Source organism: Quercus lobata, chromosome 5 (assembly GCF_001633185.2).
Source record: "Quercus lobata isolate SW786 chromosome 5, ValleyOak3.0 Primary Assembly, whole genome shotgun sequence".
Taxonomy (NCBI): domain Eukaryota; kingdom Viridiplantae; phylum Streptophyta; class Magnoliopsida; order Fagales; family Fagaceae; genus Quercus; species Quercus lobata.
This window is the reverse complement of record NC_044908.1, coordinates 70,597,722-70,610,443: the sequence shown is the minus strand read 5'-3', so window position 1 is coordinate 70,610,443 and position 12,722 is coordinate 70,597,722.

Below are 12,722 nucleotides of genomic sequence, written 5' to 3'. Positions count from 1 at the left end.
ATCATCACCGGAGCAAACCCATTCAAAAAAAAATCATCACCTCTGCAAACATCAACAATTCTTTGATCAAAACTCAAACACAAACACAAGTTGAATCCCTCTTTTTCTTGCAGAGAGGGAAAAAAAACACAAACACAAAAACTCTAATACATTGATCAAAACCCACTTTATAGTCAGCACCAACATCGACAGAGCTGAATCCCCCAACATTGACGGAGCTCTGTTTTTGCAAAATCTTAACCCAAACCCAAAAACCCTTAAGAATGGGTGAGGGTGAAGCTTCAGCAATGGAGATGGGTGAGGGTGAATCGGTGAATGGGTGAGGGCGAATTGGTGAATGGGTGAGGGTGAATCGGGTGAGAAATTTCAGAGATGGAGATGGAGAAATTTCAGAGATGGAGATGAAGCTTCAGAGATAAGAGAGCAGATGGAGAAACAGAGAAGGAAGAGAGAGAAGAGCCCGCGCATAATGTGTTGATGAGAGAGAAGTTTCAAGGCAAAACATCATAAAATATATATTTTTTTTTTTTACAATACATGCTACAGTACAACTCTATGTTTAGAATTGTACTGTAGCAGTATTGCAAAAAAATTTGCAATACTACTGTTTACAATTCTCTAATGCAATGGTTTTTGGGGCTGCAAATGCCAAATGACCCTTACATTTGGCATTAGCATTCCCCAATGCTAATGCTCTAATAGAACCAATTTTGAGCTGGTTTGTGAACTGCTTGCTGTTTCTTTTTCTTTATTCTTTTTTAAGGGTAAGTGCTTTGTTGAATTGCTGAAAGTGGAAATGTAAGCGTTAGCTAAGTTTTGTGCATTAAAAAAGATGTCATAGTTGTTTTTTTTTTTTTTTTGGTTTCCCATAGTGTTTCTTCAAGACTTTCAACTAGAGATTAATCGCTATTCGTGCCAGGTGGGCCCACAAAGGGATAAAGTACTGGCCTAAGAAATTCTTTTCAAAGTGCAGGTAGCAGGACTCGAACTAGGGAGCACACCTAGTCGAGTCTAGTATAAGCACTTTGAGACCAAGAACCCAACCAACTCAGCCAACCCCCTGGGTTAAGATGCCATAATTGTTAATTACTAATAATTTGTTATCAAAATAATTATACATTTCATGGCGCGCGATATTTTTTATTTTATAAATCAAGTTATTTCAAGCTTCCTTTAGTCTCTTGTTTGATTTTTTTTTTTTTTTTTTTTTTTTTTTTTGGAGTTAGTTTCCTCTTGTTTGATACAGGGTCAGCTCAACAATTTTAGAAGCCTTAGACAAAAATTTTAAGTGGGGCATTTTTATATTTAAATATTAATCAAATAATATATATATTGAATTTTTTTATCCAAAACATCGTTCAATAAATTAGTGTCACTATAATACAAATGAGTTGATATGATACACATCAAATTATTAATTGATATAATAATTTATAATAATGAAAAAAAGTGAGAAATCATGTTCATAAAAAATATAAAAAAAAAAGTGAGAAACTGTGTTGATATATAAGTTATAAATGTGGGGGCGGCACTGCACAGTTCCAGCTTGTGCTACTGTGCGCTTGTGCATTGTAGATGTGAGCAGGGCCTATACTCGCTAAGTTTTAAAGCAAAAAATGTGTCCTAAGAGCATTAACAACAGAATGGGTAAATGCCAAATTTAAGCTTATTTTACCATTCAATCCAAAATGTCCACTCCATTAGATGTTGTAAAATGTAACTATTGTAAAAAAAAAAAAATATATATATATATATATATATATATATACAATTGTGCTACAATGCAATTCTAAATTTAGAATCGCACTGTAACTCAATTGTAAAACGAAAATATTTTATTTTATTCTTTTTTACTTTTCTTTCTCTCACTCTCAGCGTTTCTCATTGACTCTCTCTCTCTCTCTCTCTAAGCTCGACCCTCACACAGTCCTCACTCTTTCTCTCATCTCACATCTCTCTTTCTCGTTCAAGGCTTGTACTGGAGCTAGGTTTGGTTCGTGGTCACGGCATGGAGATCAACGTGGATTTTGGATTTTAGATCGACATGGATCAACGAAGATTGGTGGGTTTCTTAGTGGAGATTGGAGGGTTGCCAATATCACCGATGATGGGTCGCTCAAGATCGCTGATGATGGGCTGGATGTGGTGTGATGTTGGTGGCATTGATTTGGTGGCGTTGTGGGTCAAATGGTTTCTTCAATTTGGGTTTTGTGGTTTCCCCAATCTGGGTTTTGTGTATGTTTTGCAATGAGGCATGGATTGATTTTTATCTTTTGGGTTCAGATGGGTTGGATGTGGCAATGATCTGGTGTTTTTTTTTTTTTTTTTTTTCCTTAATTTGGGTTTTTGGTTCTGGTGGGATTTTGGTGGGCAGTGGGCATGGTGGCGTGGTAGGCATGGTGGTGGTGGTGTGGTGATGATCGGGTTGTTTGGCTATTGAGAAAGGGACAAAGACTCAGAGAGGCAGGGACAGGGATAAAGAGAGAGGAGTGATAGATAACCTTTAAATATTATTTTATTGTATAATTTATATTATTTTAGTGTGTAGTATTGTAAAATAAAAGTTGGAATGTTGGAAGTATTGAAAGTACTGGAAAATGGAATGGTATAATTGGTAAAGTAACTTTTTGGGATGGTAAAATAAGATAGGATTGAAAAAACCATTGTGGATCCTCTAAGCAGAAAAGAGTCCTATCATAGCAAAAAACATCCCATGATGGGACTCCCATCAAACAATTGTTCAGTGAAATAAACTAAAAATATATATAATTTAAGTTAAATAAATAGAAGACTCTAAGTCTTCATTTTCAGAAAGACAGAGTGGGAAGAAGTAAAGAAGATGACCTTTGCTAGACTAGTACGCTTCCCCTTTTCAATTTTGAATTTGCTGTGAATCAAAGGGAATCAACAAAGAAAAATTTCAAGCTAGACTGGCTGATTAAATTTATGGAAAAAGATCAAGAATCAAGAAGAAGATAAAGAAAAGAAAGGTAAGAATATAGATGAAGAGGCAAAGAGATAGAGGGATGAGAGACTTTTCTTTTGTGTTTGAAATTTATAATCTATATTTTAGCATATTTCAAGACAATTACGCTGTATTATTAATAAATTTTTCTGGTATCAATTTTAATTTTAGCATATTTCAAGAATGAATTAATAAATTTGTCTCCTAAAATTTAATTTTGTTAGCTGAAATTTGACTATTTTTGTTTTTTTCCTTTTTAATCTTCTACATTTTAAGATACAATGGGGCATTTTTAATGCATTTTATTGACTAATAAAAGTGTTTAAATTTTTTTTAATTAAAATATATAGATAAATGTATTATATATATAATTTTTTTTTTTTACAAGTAAGGCCTTCTTTTATTTGGGGACCTGAGGCAATTGCATCAATTGCATCACAAGCTGGCCCCATATCTAAGTCAACTATTATACCTATTTGTTTTACACATAGTTTTGAAAATTGGACTGACCGACTGTGAACCAAATATTCTTAAAATTCAATTTTTTAAAAAGAAAATGTAGAAAAAATAGGGAATCATCGATTCAACTAGCAAAACTAGGAACTGAACTAATTCGATTGGTTTTAAGTTAAAATGTTAAAAAGGCTAAAAAAACACACACATTTATATATATGAACTAATCTAAATTTTTTTAATAAAAAAATTGAAGTATGCATGCATACAGGCCTACCTCAGATAAAAATTTAAAATTTTTATGTAAATATTTCTATTATGCATGTGTGTATATATATTCACACACACTAGTCAATAAATCATACAATGCACGGGGGAAAAGTTTAACATAGTATGATTTTTTAAGTCTTTTTTTTTTAAATAAATGTGAAAATTTGATAATTAGGTTAATTATTAATAGAAATTTTTATAATTGTTTTTTTATATATATATATATATATATATAGAACTACATATTTTAGCATTATGCATTTATTATGAATTTGTTTATATATGAAATTATATAGTCTATTATTTAAAGAAAATTTGATATACCAAGATTTTAATAGAGTGTTTAAATATAAAATAAAAATTTAAATTTTAAAACATATATTAGAATAATAACGTATGAAATTGTGAGAACTAAAAAAATTATGAGGCATAATGTTATGAGATCAACTAAAAGTTAAATAGTTTTTGTTTTATATGTATTATGAATTATAGGTACGTGTGAGTAATAGGCTATTCTTTATATTTCAAAATTTTCGATATATATAATTTGGCACCCAAAATAATTTTTAGGTTTATTGTCGTCTCTCGTTTGGGCAGGTCATTAAAGAAGTGGTGTGTATGGAATTGGAATTTATTCTGTCTTTCCTTGGAGAATATGAAAAGGTACTTTAATGGTCAGGCGTTGAGGCATGTATTCTCTTCCAGAGCGGAAAGACACTTCCCAATATGAAAAGGTACTAGAACCAATTCTTGTTCTTGAGCTGGGTTTGTGAACTGCTTTCGGTCTCCTTTTCCTTTTCCTTTTCGTTTTTCTTTTTTAAGGATAAATGCTTTGTTGAATTGTTGAAAGTGGAAATGTAAGCATCAATTGAGTTTTGTGCATAACAAAGATGCCATAACTGTTAATTACTAATAACTTGTTATCAAAACAATTATTCATTTCATCGCCATATTTCACCAAAACGCAAAAGCATACCCATTGTTCAGTAAAATGAAATTAGGAAGTCGGAACTCAGTGATGAAAACATGAAGAGAAGTTTGAAGCAAGCGACGCAGTGGAGAAAGAGAAGAAAGCAACCAAAAAAAAAAAAAAAATTACAAGTTATCAACAATGTCATTGTTATTAATCCCCCTCTCTTCTTAATTATTTTGGGTTAGTGATTTTTTTTTTTAAAAAAAAAAAAAAAATTAAAGCTTTAAATGTGTGAAACTGTGATGATCTATTTACATTTTTCTTTTTTCTTTTAGAATTTGATTCTGTTAACATCTAAGTTGAGAATTGTGAGCATCATGTGAAGAATGAGTCCTGGCCGAAATTTGCATTCTTGTCGGTATTTTCCTAAATGGAATGAAATGACTGGAACCGACCAAAATGATTCGAAAGTTGGGTGGAACAGGAGCCTATCATAGATAACAAATTCAAGGAGAGCAAAATAAAAAAGCAAAAGGTACAGACTAGTTAGAGAGAAAGAGAAGAAAAAGCGAAACTCACCGTTTTGAAATGGACTTTGGCCTCGATTCCATATCCTATCAAACTCTTGTTAGAGGTAATAGAGATGCAGTCCTAAATATGTTTTAGGTGATATGGTCCCCCAAAAACTTGAAAGAAAAGTTATGCAGTCCTAAATATGTTTCTAAAGTAATCGAAAGAGGAGAGAAGAAAGCTAGCTAAAGAGAGAGAAGAGAGAAGATACAATGGGGCCGTTTGGTACAGGAGTTTAAACACGTATTTTTAGTTTTTAAACAATATTATACGTATTTTCACACACTTTTTTATCTACATGTATTTCTAAAAAAATACAAACAACGTTACTAGAACAACATTACCAAACGGCTCCTATGATATTTATGGTTATAAGTTTGAGACTTGACTTACTTTATTGTTGATAAACAAGAGAAAATAAATTTCAGTTAGAATTATTATTATTATTATATTTCTCTTATAAAAAGAGAAGTAATATTTATTGTTTAATTTATCTAAAATTAATTGATTTGTATACATTTACTTTTAAAAAAAATATTATTATATTCTAATAAGTACTATTTAACTCATTTAATAAAAAGGTTGATTTAGAATATTTAAATAGTGTAGATTACAGTCCTAATTAACACAATAAGTAAAGTATCTTGTTATTATATAATGAAAATTAAGGGATTTAAGTTCAAATCTTGTCCCAAAAAAAAAAACTAACTACTTGGCTTGATGACAAAGAAAACCCACGGATGTACCCCCACACAAAAACCAAATTAATAGAAAGAAAGGGGAAAAAAATCACATAGATACAATCGTATACTTCTACTATTTTTGTTCTCGCCGGGACTTTACATGAGCGTGGGAACTTACCGAATTGGTGAGCAAGGATGGCAATGTGAAGAATATTGCCATTTTTCAAAACGGGCAGCTTCATCATATTCTGAAATTTTATCCGCAAGAAAGTTTAAAATATTAATCTTACCATAACGGGCAGCCTGAAAGAGTACTCTTTCTCTCCAAGCTCGTTGTGCATGCTTAACAACCCCTCTGCTTTCTCTAACATCTTCGTTGCTAACTTTACCAATTCGTCGTCGAGAGTAGCAACCTCGTGGAGGATAGTGTTTCAAGAAACATTTTTGTTGGTGGTCATTTTGTGGATATGGTGGTGAGGCAATGCTTCGAGAAGTCCAAGAACCAAGTCAGTTTGTTTCGAGTAGGTGGCAACGTGGAGCACCGTGTCTTCGTGTATGGTCAGTCTGCGCGTTGCATGGTCAGCAAAACGTTCACAAATTTTTATCACATTCTCCACCTCTTCGTTCAGTATAGCATTGTACAGCTCTCAGTTTAATTCATCATCTTTAGCAGCATCATTTTCTAGCGTGCAAGCCATCAATTGAAGCGTCTGTAAAACCAGAGGGACATAAAAGGAAGGAGGGGAGGGGTTAGAAGGTTTCCAAAAGAGTGGGTTTGTTATGTTTGTTATGTTTCTACTTTTACTTCTCATTTTTGCTTAAACAAATGGAACCCGCTGACTGCCGCACACAATGGCTATTTTCTTTTTAATCTATTCCTTTCTCTTCTATTCTGTTCAGTTTCTTTTCTTCCTCTTTCTCCTTTCTGCTCTCTCTCGATCATTCTGTCTCTCAACCCAAAATCATAGCAGCAGCAGCAGCAACAACAACAACAACAACAAAAAAAAAAACTGGGGAAAACAACCAAAATCACAACACAAAGGGGAAAAAAATCATAAAATCAACAATGAAAAAAATATATAATTAAAAAAATACACACACTCTCTCTCTCTCTCTCTCTCAACCCAAAATCACAACCATAAAAAAAAAAAAGCCCTAGAACCAGTGTACCTATTACATACCCAACTTGCATTTTGCCAAAATGTAGACCGATATGGTGTTCCCAACTCACATCGTAAATCCTTGAATCGGTGAAGAAAGAAAACACTGTTGGAAACCGGTGAAGGAAGGAAAAAAGAATGGGGAAAGAGAGGCTTAGGCGCCGTTTGGTCACCATGTTTAAACACTAGTATCCAAAAACAAAAAAAAATGTGTTTGGTGTACCAGTTCTGTCCCTGTTGTTTGGAAAACATTGCTCAAAAACCAATGTTATAAAACCCATTTTAATTTGAAATTAGCTTCGGATAGTTTTTAAACAATAAACACTAGTGCTTAGTGGCAATTCCGTAATTATCTCAAACAATAAACACTAGTGCTCCGGTCAGCTTTTTCATACTTTTGTCAGTTTTTTTTAAAATGTTTTGGCTCTCTCCTGATTTATGGGCCCACCATGTTCTCTCTCCTAATTTAAAATATATTTATTTTGTACTTTGGTCAGCTTTTTTTATCATTCAAAACACACATACTAAACACATATTTTATATTTTTTGAACACTGAAAAATGTTGTTTAAACCATGATACCAAACACATTTTTTTGTTTTATTCACACTAAAAATACGTTTTTCAACAACACTTTTTAAACCGCAATTTTCACATCTTTTTAAACAACAATTTTTGAAAACTATGACCAAACGGGCCCTTAGAAAACAAGTTTATAAAGAAGCAAAGAAAAAGAAATAAAGGGAAACACGTGAGAAGGTGAGGGAAAGAAAATCTAGGACAATAACTTGTTTGTGATGTAAATTTCCCACAATTATGATCTTATAGAGTGTAAATAGTAAAAAAATAAAATTTTAGTTTATGTAAAAATAATCTATACTACTATTTAAGAGGTTTTTCTTGTTTGAGATCCTCATTTATTTAGTTCAAAAATGCCCCTACACTCTTATGTTTAAATAGAAATAAAACTAAATGACAATCTGGTAAAATTACAAATCTAATTTCTACTAAAACATTGCCTAAAAAATATGACCATTTTTCTGTTAATTTTCAAATTATTTTCTCCACTTATAAATTAGATTCTTAAAATAAAAATTATATATATAAAATAAAAATACTTTTTTTTTCCTTAAAAAAGAAATTCTCGTTGTATGCGTGAAGTGCATGTAATGAGACTAGTTAGTAACTAATTACAGTTTACCGTATAAAGCAGTTGTAAAAAATAATATAATAAAAGTTGTAGTCTACTAACTACGTGGCGGAAAGGAAAAAGATATGAAAGAGTCAAGAGGGAAATAGGGGTGGGGCAGGCGGAATCTTAAGGTGAGGAGAAGGGAAAAAAAGAAAGAATAAGGGAGAAATTGATTGGATTCCAGGAAGTGGATATTGCCTCTTTATTCCTCTAATCAGTTGATTGCCTCTTTATTCTCTTTAGCAACCTTAGGTAAAGCTTTGGACAGTTTTTTTTTTTTTTTTTTTTTTTGAGAAAGAGCTTTGGACAGTTAAGAGCCAAGAGTGAGTCTAGATAGTATTTACAGCATTAAAGTTGATTACATAGTTTTTTCTTTTTTTTTCTTTTTCTTTTAAGGGTTGATTATATATATACTTTATGTCAGACCAAAAAATATTATTGTAACCATAAATTCAGGAGTTATATACATATCATGACTGTTTGTCTCTCTAGATGCCCATGGAGAATTCCCACAAGCACGTACATATCAAGACAAAAGACTTGCACAATTTTCTTAGAGATATGTAGCCGCTCAAAGTCTATTAAGTGAGTTTTAAATTTTAATTCTTTGATCCTAAACTCAAGATAAAAAAGAATTTTTATTTAAAAAAAAAAAAAAACCTTGTCTCGAGGAGCATTCTTTGTGTTGAGTTAAAATAGATATACCCTAGTTAATTAATTCAATTACTTAAGCTAATTAATTAGGTTAAATTACATGCAAATTGTAGAAGTATTAACAAATCACCAAATAATTAATATGCAGTGAAAAATAAATTAACACGGTGATTTGTTGATAAATGGGAAAAACCTCTCACATGGCAAAAACTCTACTAAGTGAATTTAAGGTCATCACTTCCTAAAATTCACTAATCAATAATCAATCGGTTATAAGTATAAGAAATCTTACCATTACCCTGGTCTATCCCAAAATACCAATCTATAGTTGAATATTTATTTTAATACTTTACCCAAATGAACTTGATCTTGTAGCAGACTTCCTTGCTTTGCACAAATCATCAATCTGTAATTAGCTCCTTTCCACATATCCCAGTACGTGACTAACTCCAGCAACTTGGTTGAATGTTATTGGCTGCAAAGTTCTTCATTTCATAAATGATGAAGATTAAAAAGCACTTAGTTACAAAACTATAAGGTGTACAAACGCAATAGCTTCACACAAAATATATGAGTTCTAGGTCTTTATTTTTGACTTTTTGTACATGATGACTTTTAAAACAAGACTTATATATGACTAAGGTTGTAAAGAGAGAAACCCTAATCATTCAAGTCATCATGGGCCGAATTTCAAATCTGAGATTTTTGTAATCGTAATCCTGATAGATTGAGCTTATGTCGAGCTTCTTCATTAATTTTCGATAGTAGCTAGTGTCAAGTTTTAATGAAACAACTTTTCTTCATTTGTTTATTAGATTACACTTCATGTCTTTAATGATACCACTTGATATGTTTGAATAATTTAATTCTTGGTACATTAATCCAAACTTAGATCTACTCAATTACAAGTAAAATGCGTTTTATCAAAGAATTAGCCAATTACATAGAAAAAATTACCCTAACACTTTGAGACTTTCTCTTCATGAGCTTAGCCATGAATTTATCATTAAATTTAACACTCCAGAAGTATGTTCCTTTCAAAACACAGAAGTTAGATACCCCAGCAAGTGAAATCATTGGTAGTGAACCTCTGAAAATTTCTTTGAATTACCGGAATTCCAGTGATTTCAGGGGAGTTCATTCATGAAACAAGTTCAATATAAGTATTCACGAGTTCAGGAGCCACACTGGTGGGAGGTGAACAGATCATTAATTTGTTTCTACTAAACCATATTATTTATAATATGTTTTGCTCTTCCTATACCATAAATGAGAGGTCTTGGGTCCAAGTTATAGGCATATGAAGGGCCATGGGTATGAATCCAAGTAACTAAACTTCCGGATCTAAAATTTATAGTACGAGACATTTTTTTATATTTTCAGGATTACCTTAAGAACATCAGGGTTTTCTTATTTAAATTTATAAGAAAATAAAATTGATTATACTTAGATAAGCAAACAATGTTGAAAACTAATATCTCGAGTGTCTAAAACTCGAGTTATAAGATAAAAATCGAGTTTTTAAGTCTCGATTTGCAAGGGCTGGTAGTTGAAGTGGATTAAAAATCCATGTGGAACTCGAGTTTTAAAGACTCGAGTTTCACCATTTTCAAACCCAGCATTCATCATCTCTATTCTTCATCGTTCTTCGTTATTTTAGAATATGTTAATAATTTTGGTGGCGACTCCTTAAAATGAATATTGGCATAAGTATTCACTCACACACCCCACATAGTGTTGTACACATGTCATACTCATGTTAGGTTTTATGGTCAACACACGTCGCCAAGCAAAGGTTCCAAGCCATGGAAACGAATTTTTTTTCCAAATAACATTAAATATCCAAAAATTTAGTTAGTTGTCACGTTGCAAAACAATGTTGAAAACTAACATCTCGAGTGTCTAAAACTCGAGTTATAAGATAAAAATCGAGTTTTTAAGTCTCGATTTGCAAGGGCTGGTAGCTGAAGTGGATTAAAAATCCACGTGGAACTCGAGTTTTAAAGACTCGAGTTTCACCATTTTCAGACCCAGCATTCATCATCTCTGTTCTTCGTCGTTCTTCGTTTTGGACTTCTAGGTTTCTTCATCTTCCTGGGTTTCTTCATCTTTGTCAGATCGTTTTTCCTTCTTCTTCTTCGTTCTTCGATGGCAAATCTGAAGACCAGATCGTGCCTCTTCAAATCGTCTTTTCGTTCTTCAGATCAAATCGTGCCTCTTCAAATCGTCTCTTCGTTCTTCCTCTTCAGATCAGATCGTGCCTCTTTAGCCTCTTCAAATCGTTCTTCCTCTGTTCTTCTTTAGATTTGATGTTCTTCAAGTACAAAATCGAGTCTTTAAGACTCGAGATCTATATGGCATTATGCTGCCAACTCACCAAGTGGGAATCGAGTCTTTAAACCTTGAGTTTTAGATTGAAATCGAGTTTATGAAACTCGAGATACTATTTTGCAACTTTCTTTCAAACGTATCTTAACTTACGATATACTTCCTCCTCACTGTACTATTCTGCACATTTCCTCCCATGGAAACCCCCAAACATCAGGGGAATGCGGTGAGAATCTGGGTGCGATGGACTCCAGTTAATTATCTACATAATTTGGATTAATAAATTATTTTTTTTTACTAGTTTTTGAACCAAAAGTAGACATACCATTGTAGATTAGTTGTTGGGTGTATTTACCGAGCCTCTCCCTTCATGTATTGTTTTTTCCTTTCTTGTTACCAGTTAACTCAAGCCAGTCTCTGTCCCTTCGGGGACATCCGATAAAATTGGAACTCAAGCCAGTCTCTAGACTACGATCTTGAAAATGTTAGAATATTAGTGTAGTTTAAGTTTAGGCCCATACATGGAGGTCGAGGCTCATTATCAGCTCCTTTGACACTCCTATTTCTTATACAGCACTCATTAGTATTCCTATACAAATACACCTCTCCTTGTATAGTTTTATAATGCAGAAAAGAATTTTCTTATGCCTACTCTCTCTCTCTCAACAAGTAAAATAAAAAAACATGGGAATTCTGACTACTTTCTCACTTTCAACTCACGCTTCGTTTTGTCCAATTATTTCTACTGATTAGTCGTCTGAGGTATTTGCTATGCCTCACCCACCAAGCTATTTAGTTCTCTTGTTACTAAACTCAAGCTGGTCTCTAGACTACCATCTTGAATTAGGGAAAATGTTATAATAGTGTTTTAGAGTTCAATTGTAGACCCATACATATGGAGGTCCGGGCTCATTATCATATTGTACCATACTCTTACCTTTTCTTGTGCAAAACTCCTATTTCTTGAAGAACACTTCTATATAAGTGTTATGTTCGAGGATTGTCAAAATGATTTTACAAACAATTTTTATTTGTGAATGCAAAATAATTTCAAGCGCACTAAAAGATATTATTTAAACTCAGACCAGGTGGAACTCATAAACACCTTGCACATACTTTTTATTGTATGCTATTTTTACATATATAGAGGGAAATATATAAAGTTTATTGCATGGGATGTCTCTCTACATAATGGGAAAGAGAAAAATAAGACATTCCTCTAATCAGATGACTACCTCTTTTTTTGCTTTAGCAATCTTAGCTGAAGCTTAGCTTGGACATTTTAAACCCAAGCAGTCTTGATTGTTTTTACATGCAAACTTGATTAATTATATATATATATATATATATATATATATGTGTGTGTGTGTGTGTGTGTGTGGGGCTAGAATATTTACATAGTATCAGCAACTAACTAAATAGTTGTTCAGTGTTCAAAAAAATATTACATAGTTGTTGATACCATATATCAGACCAAACAATACTATAGTAACCATACATTCAAGAATTATATATATACATATCAACACTGTTGA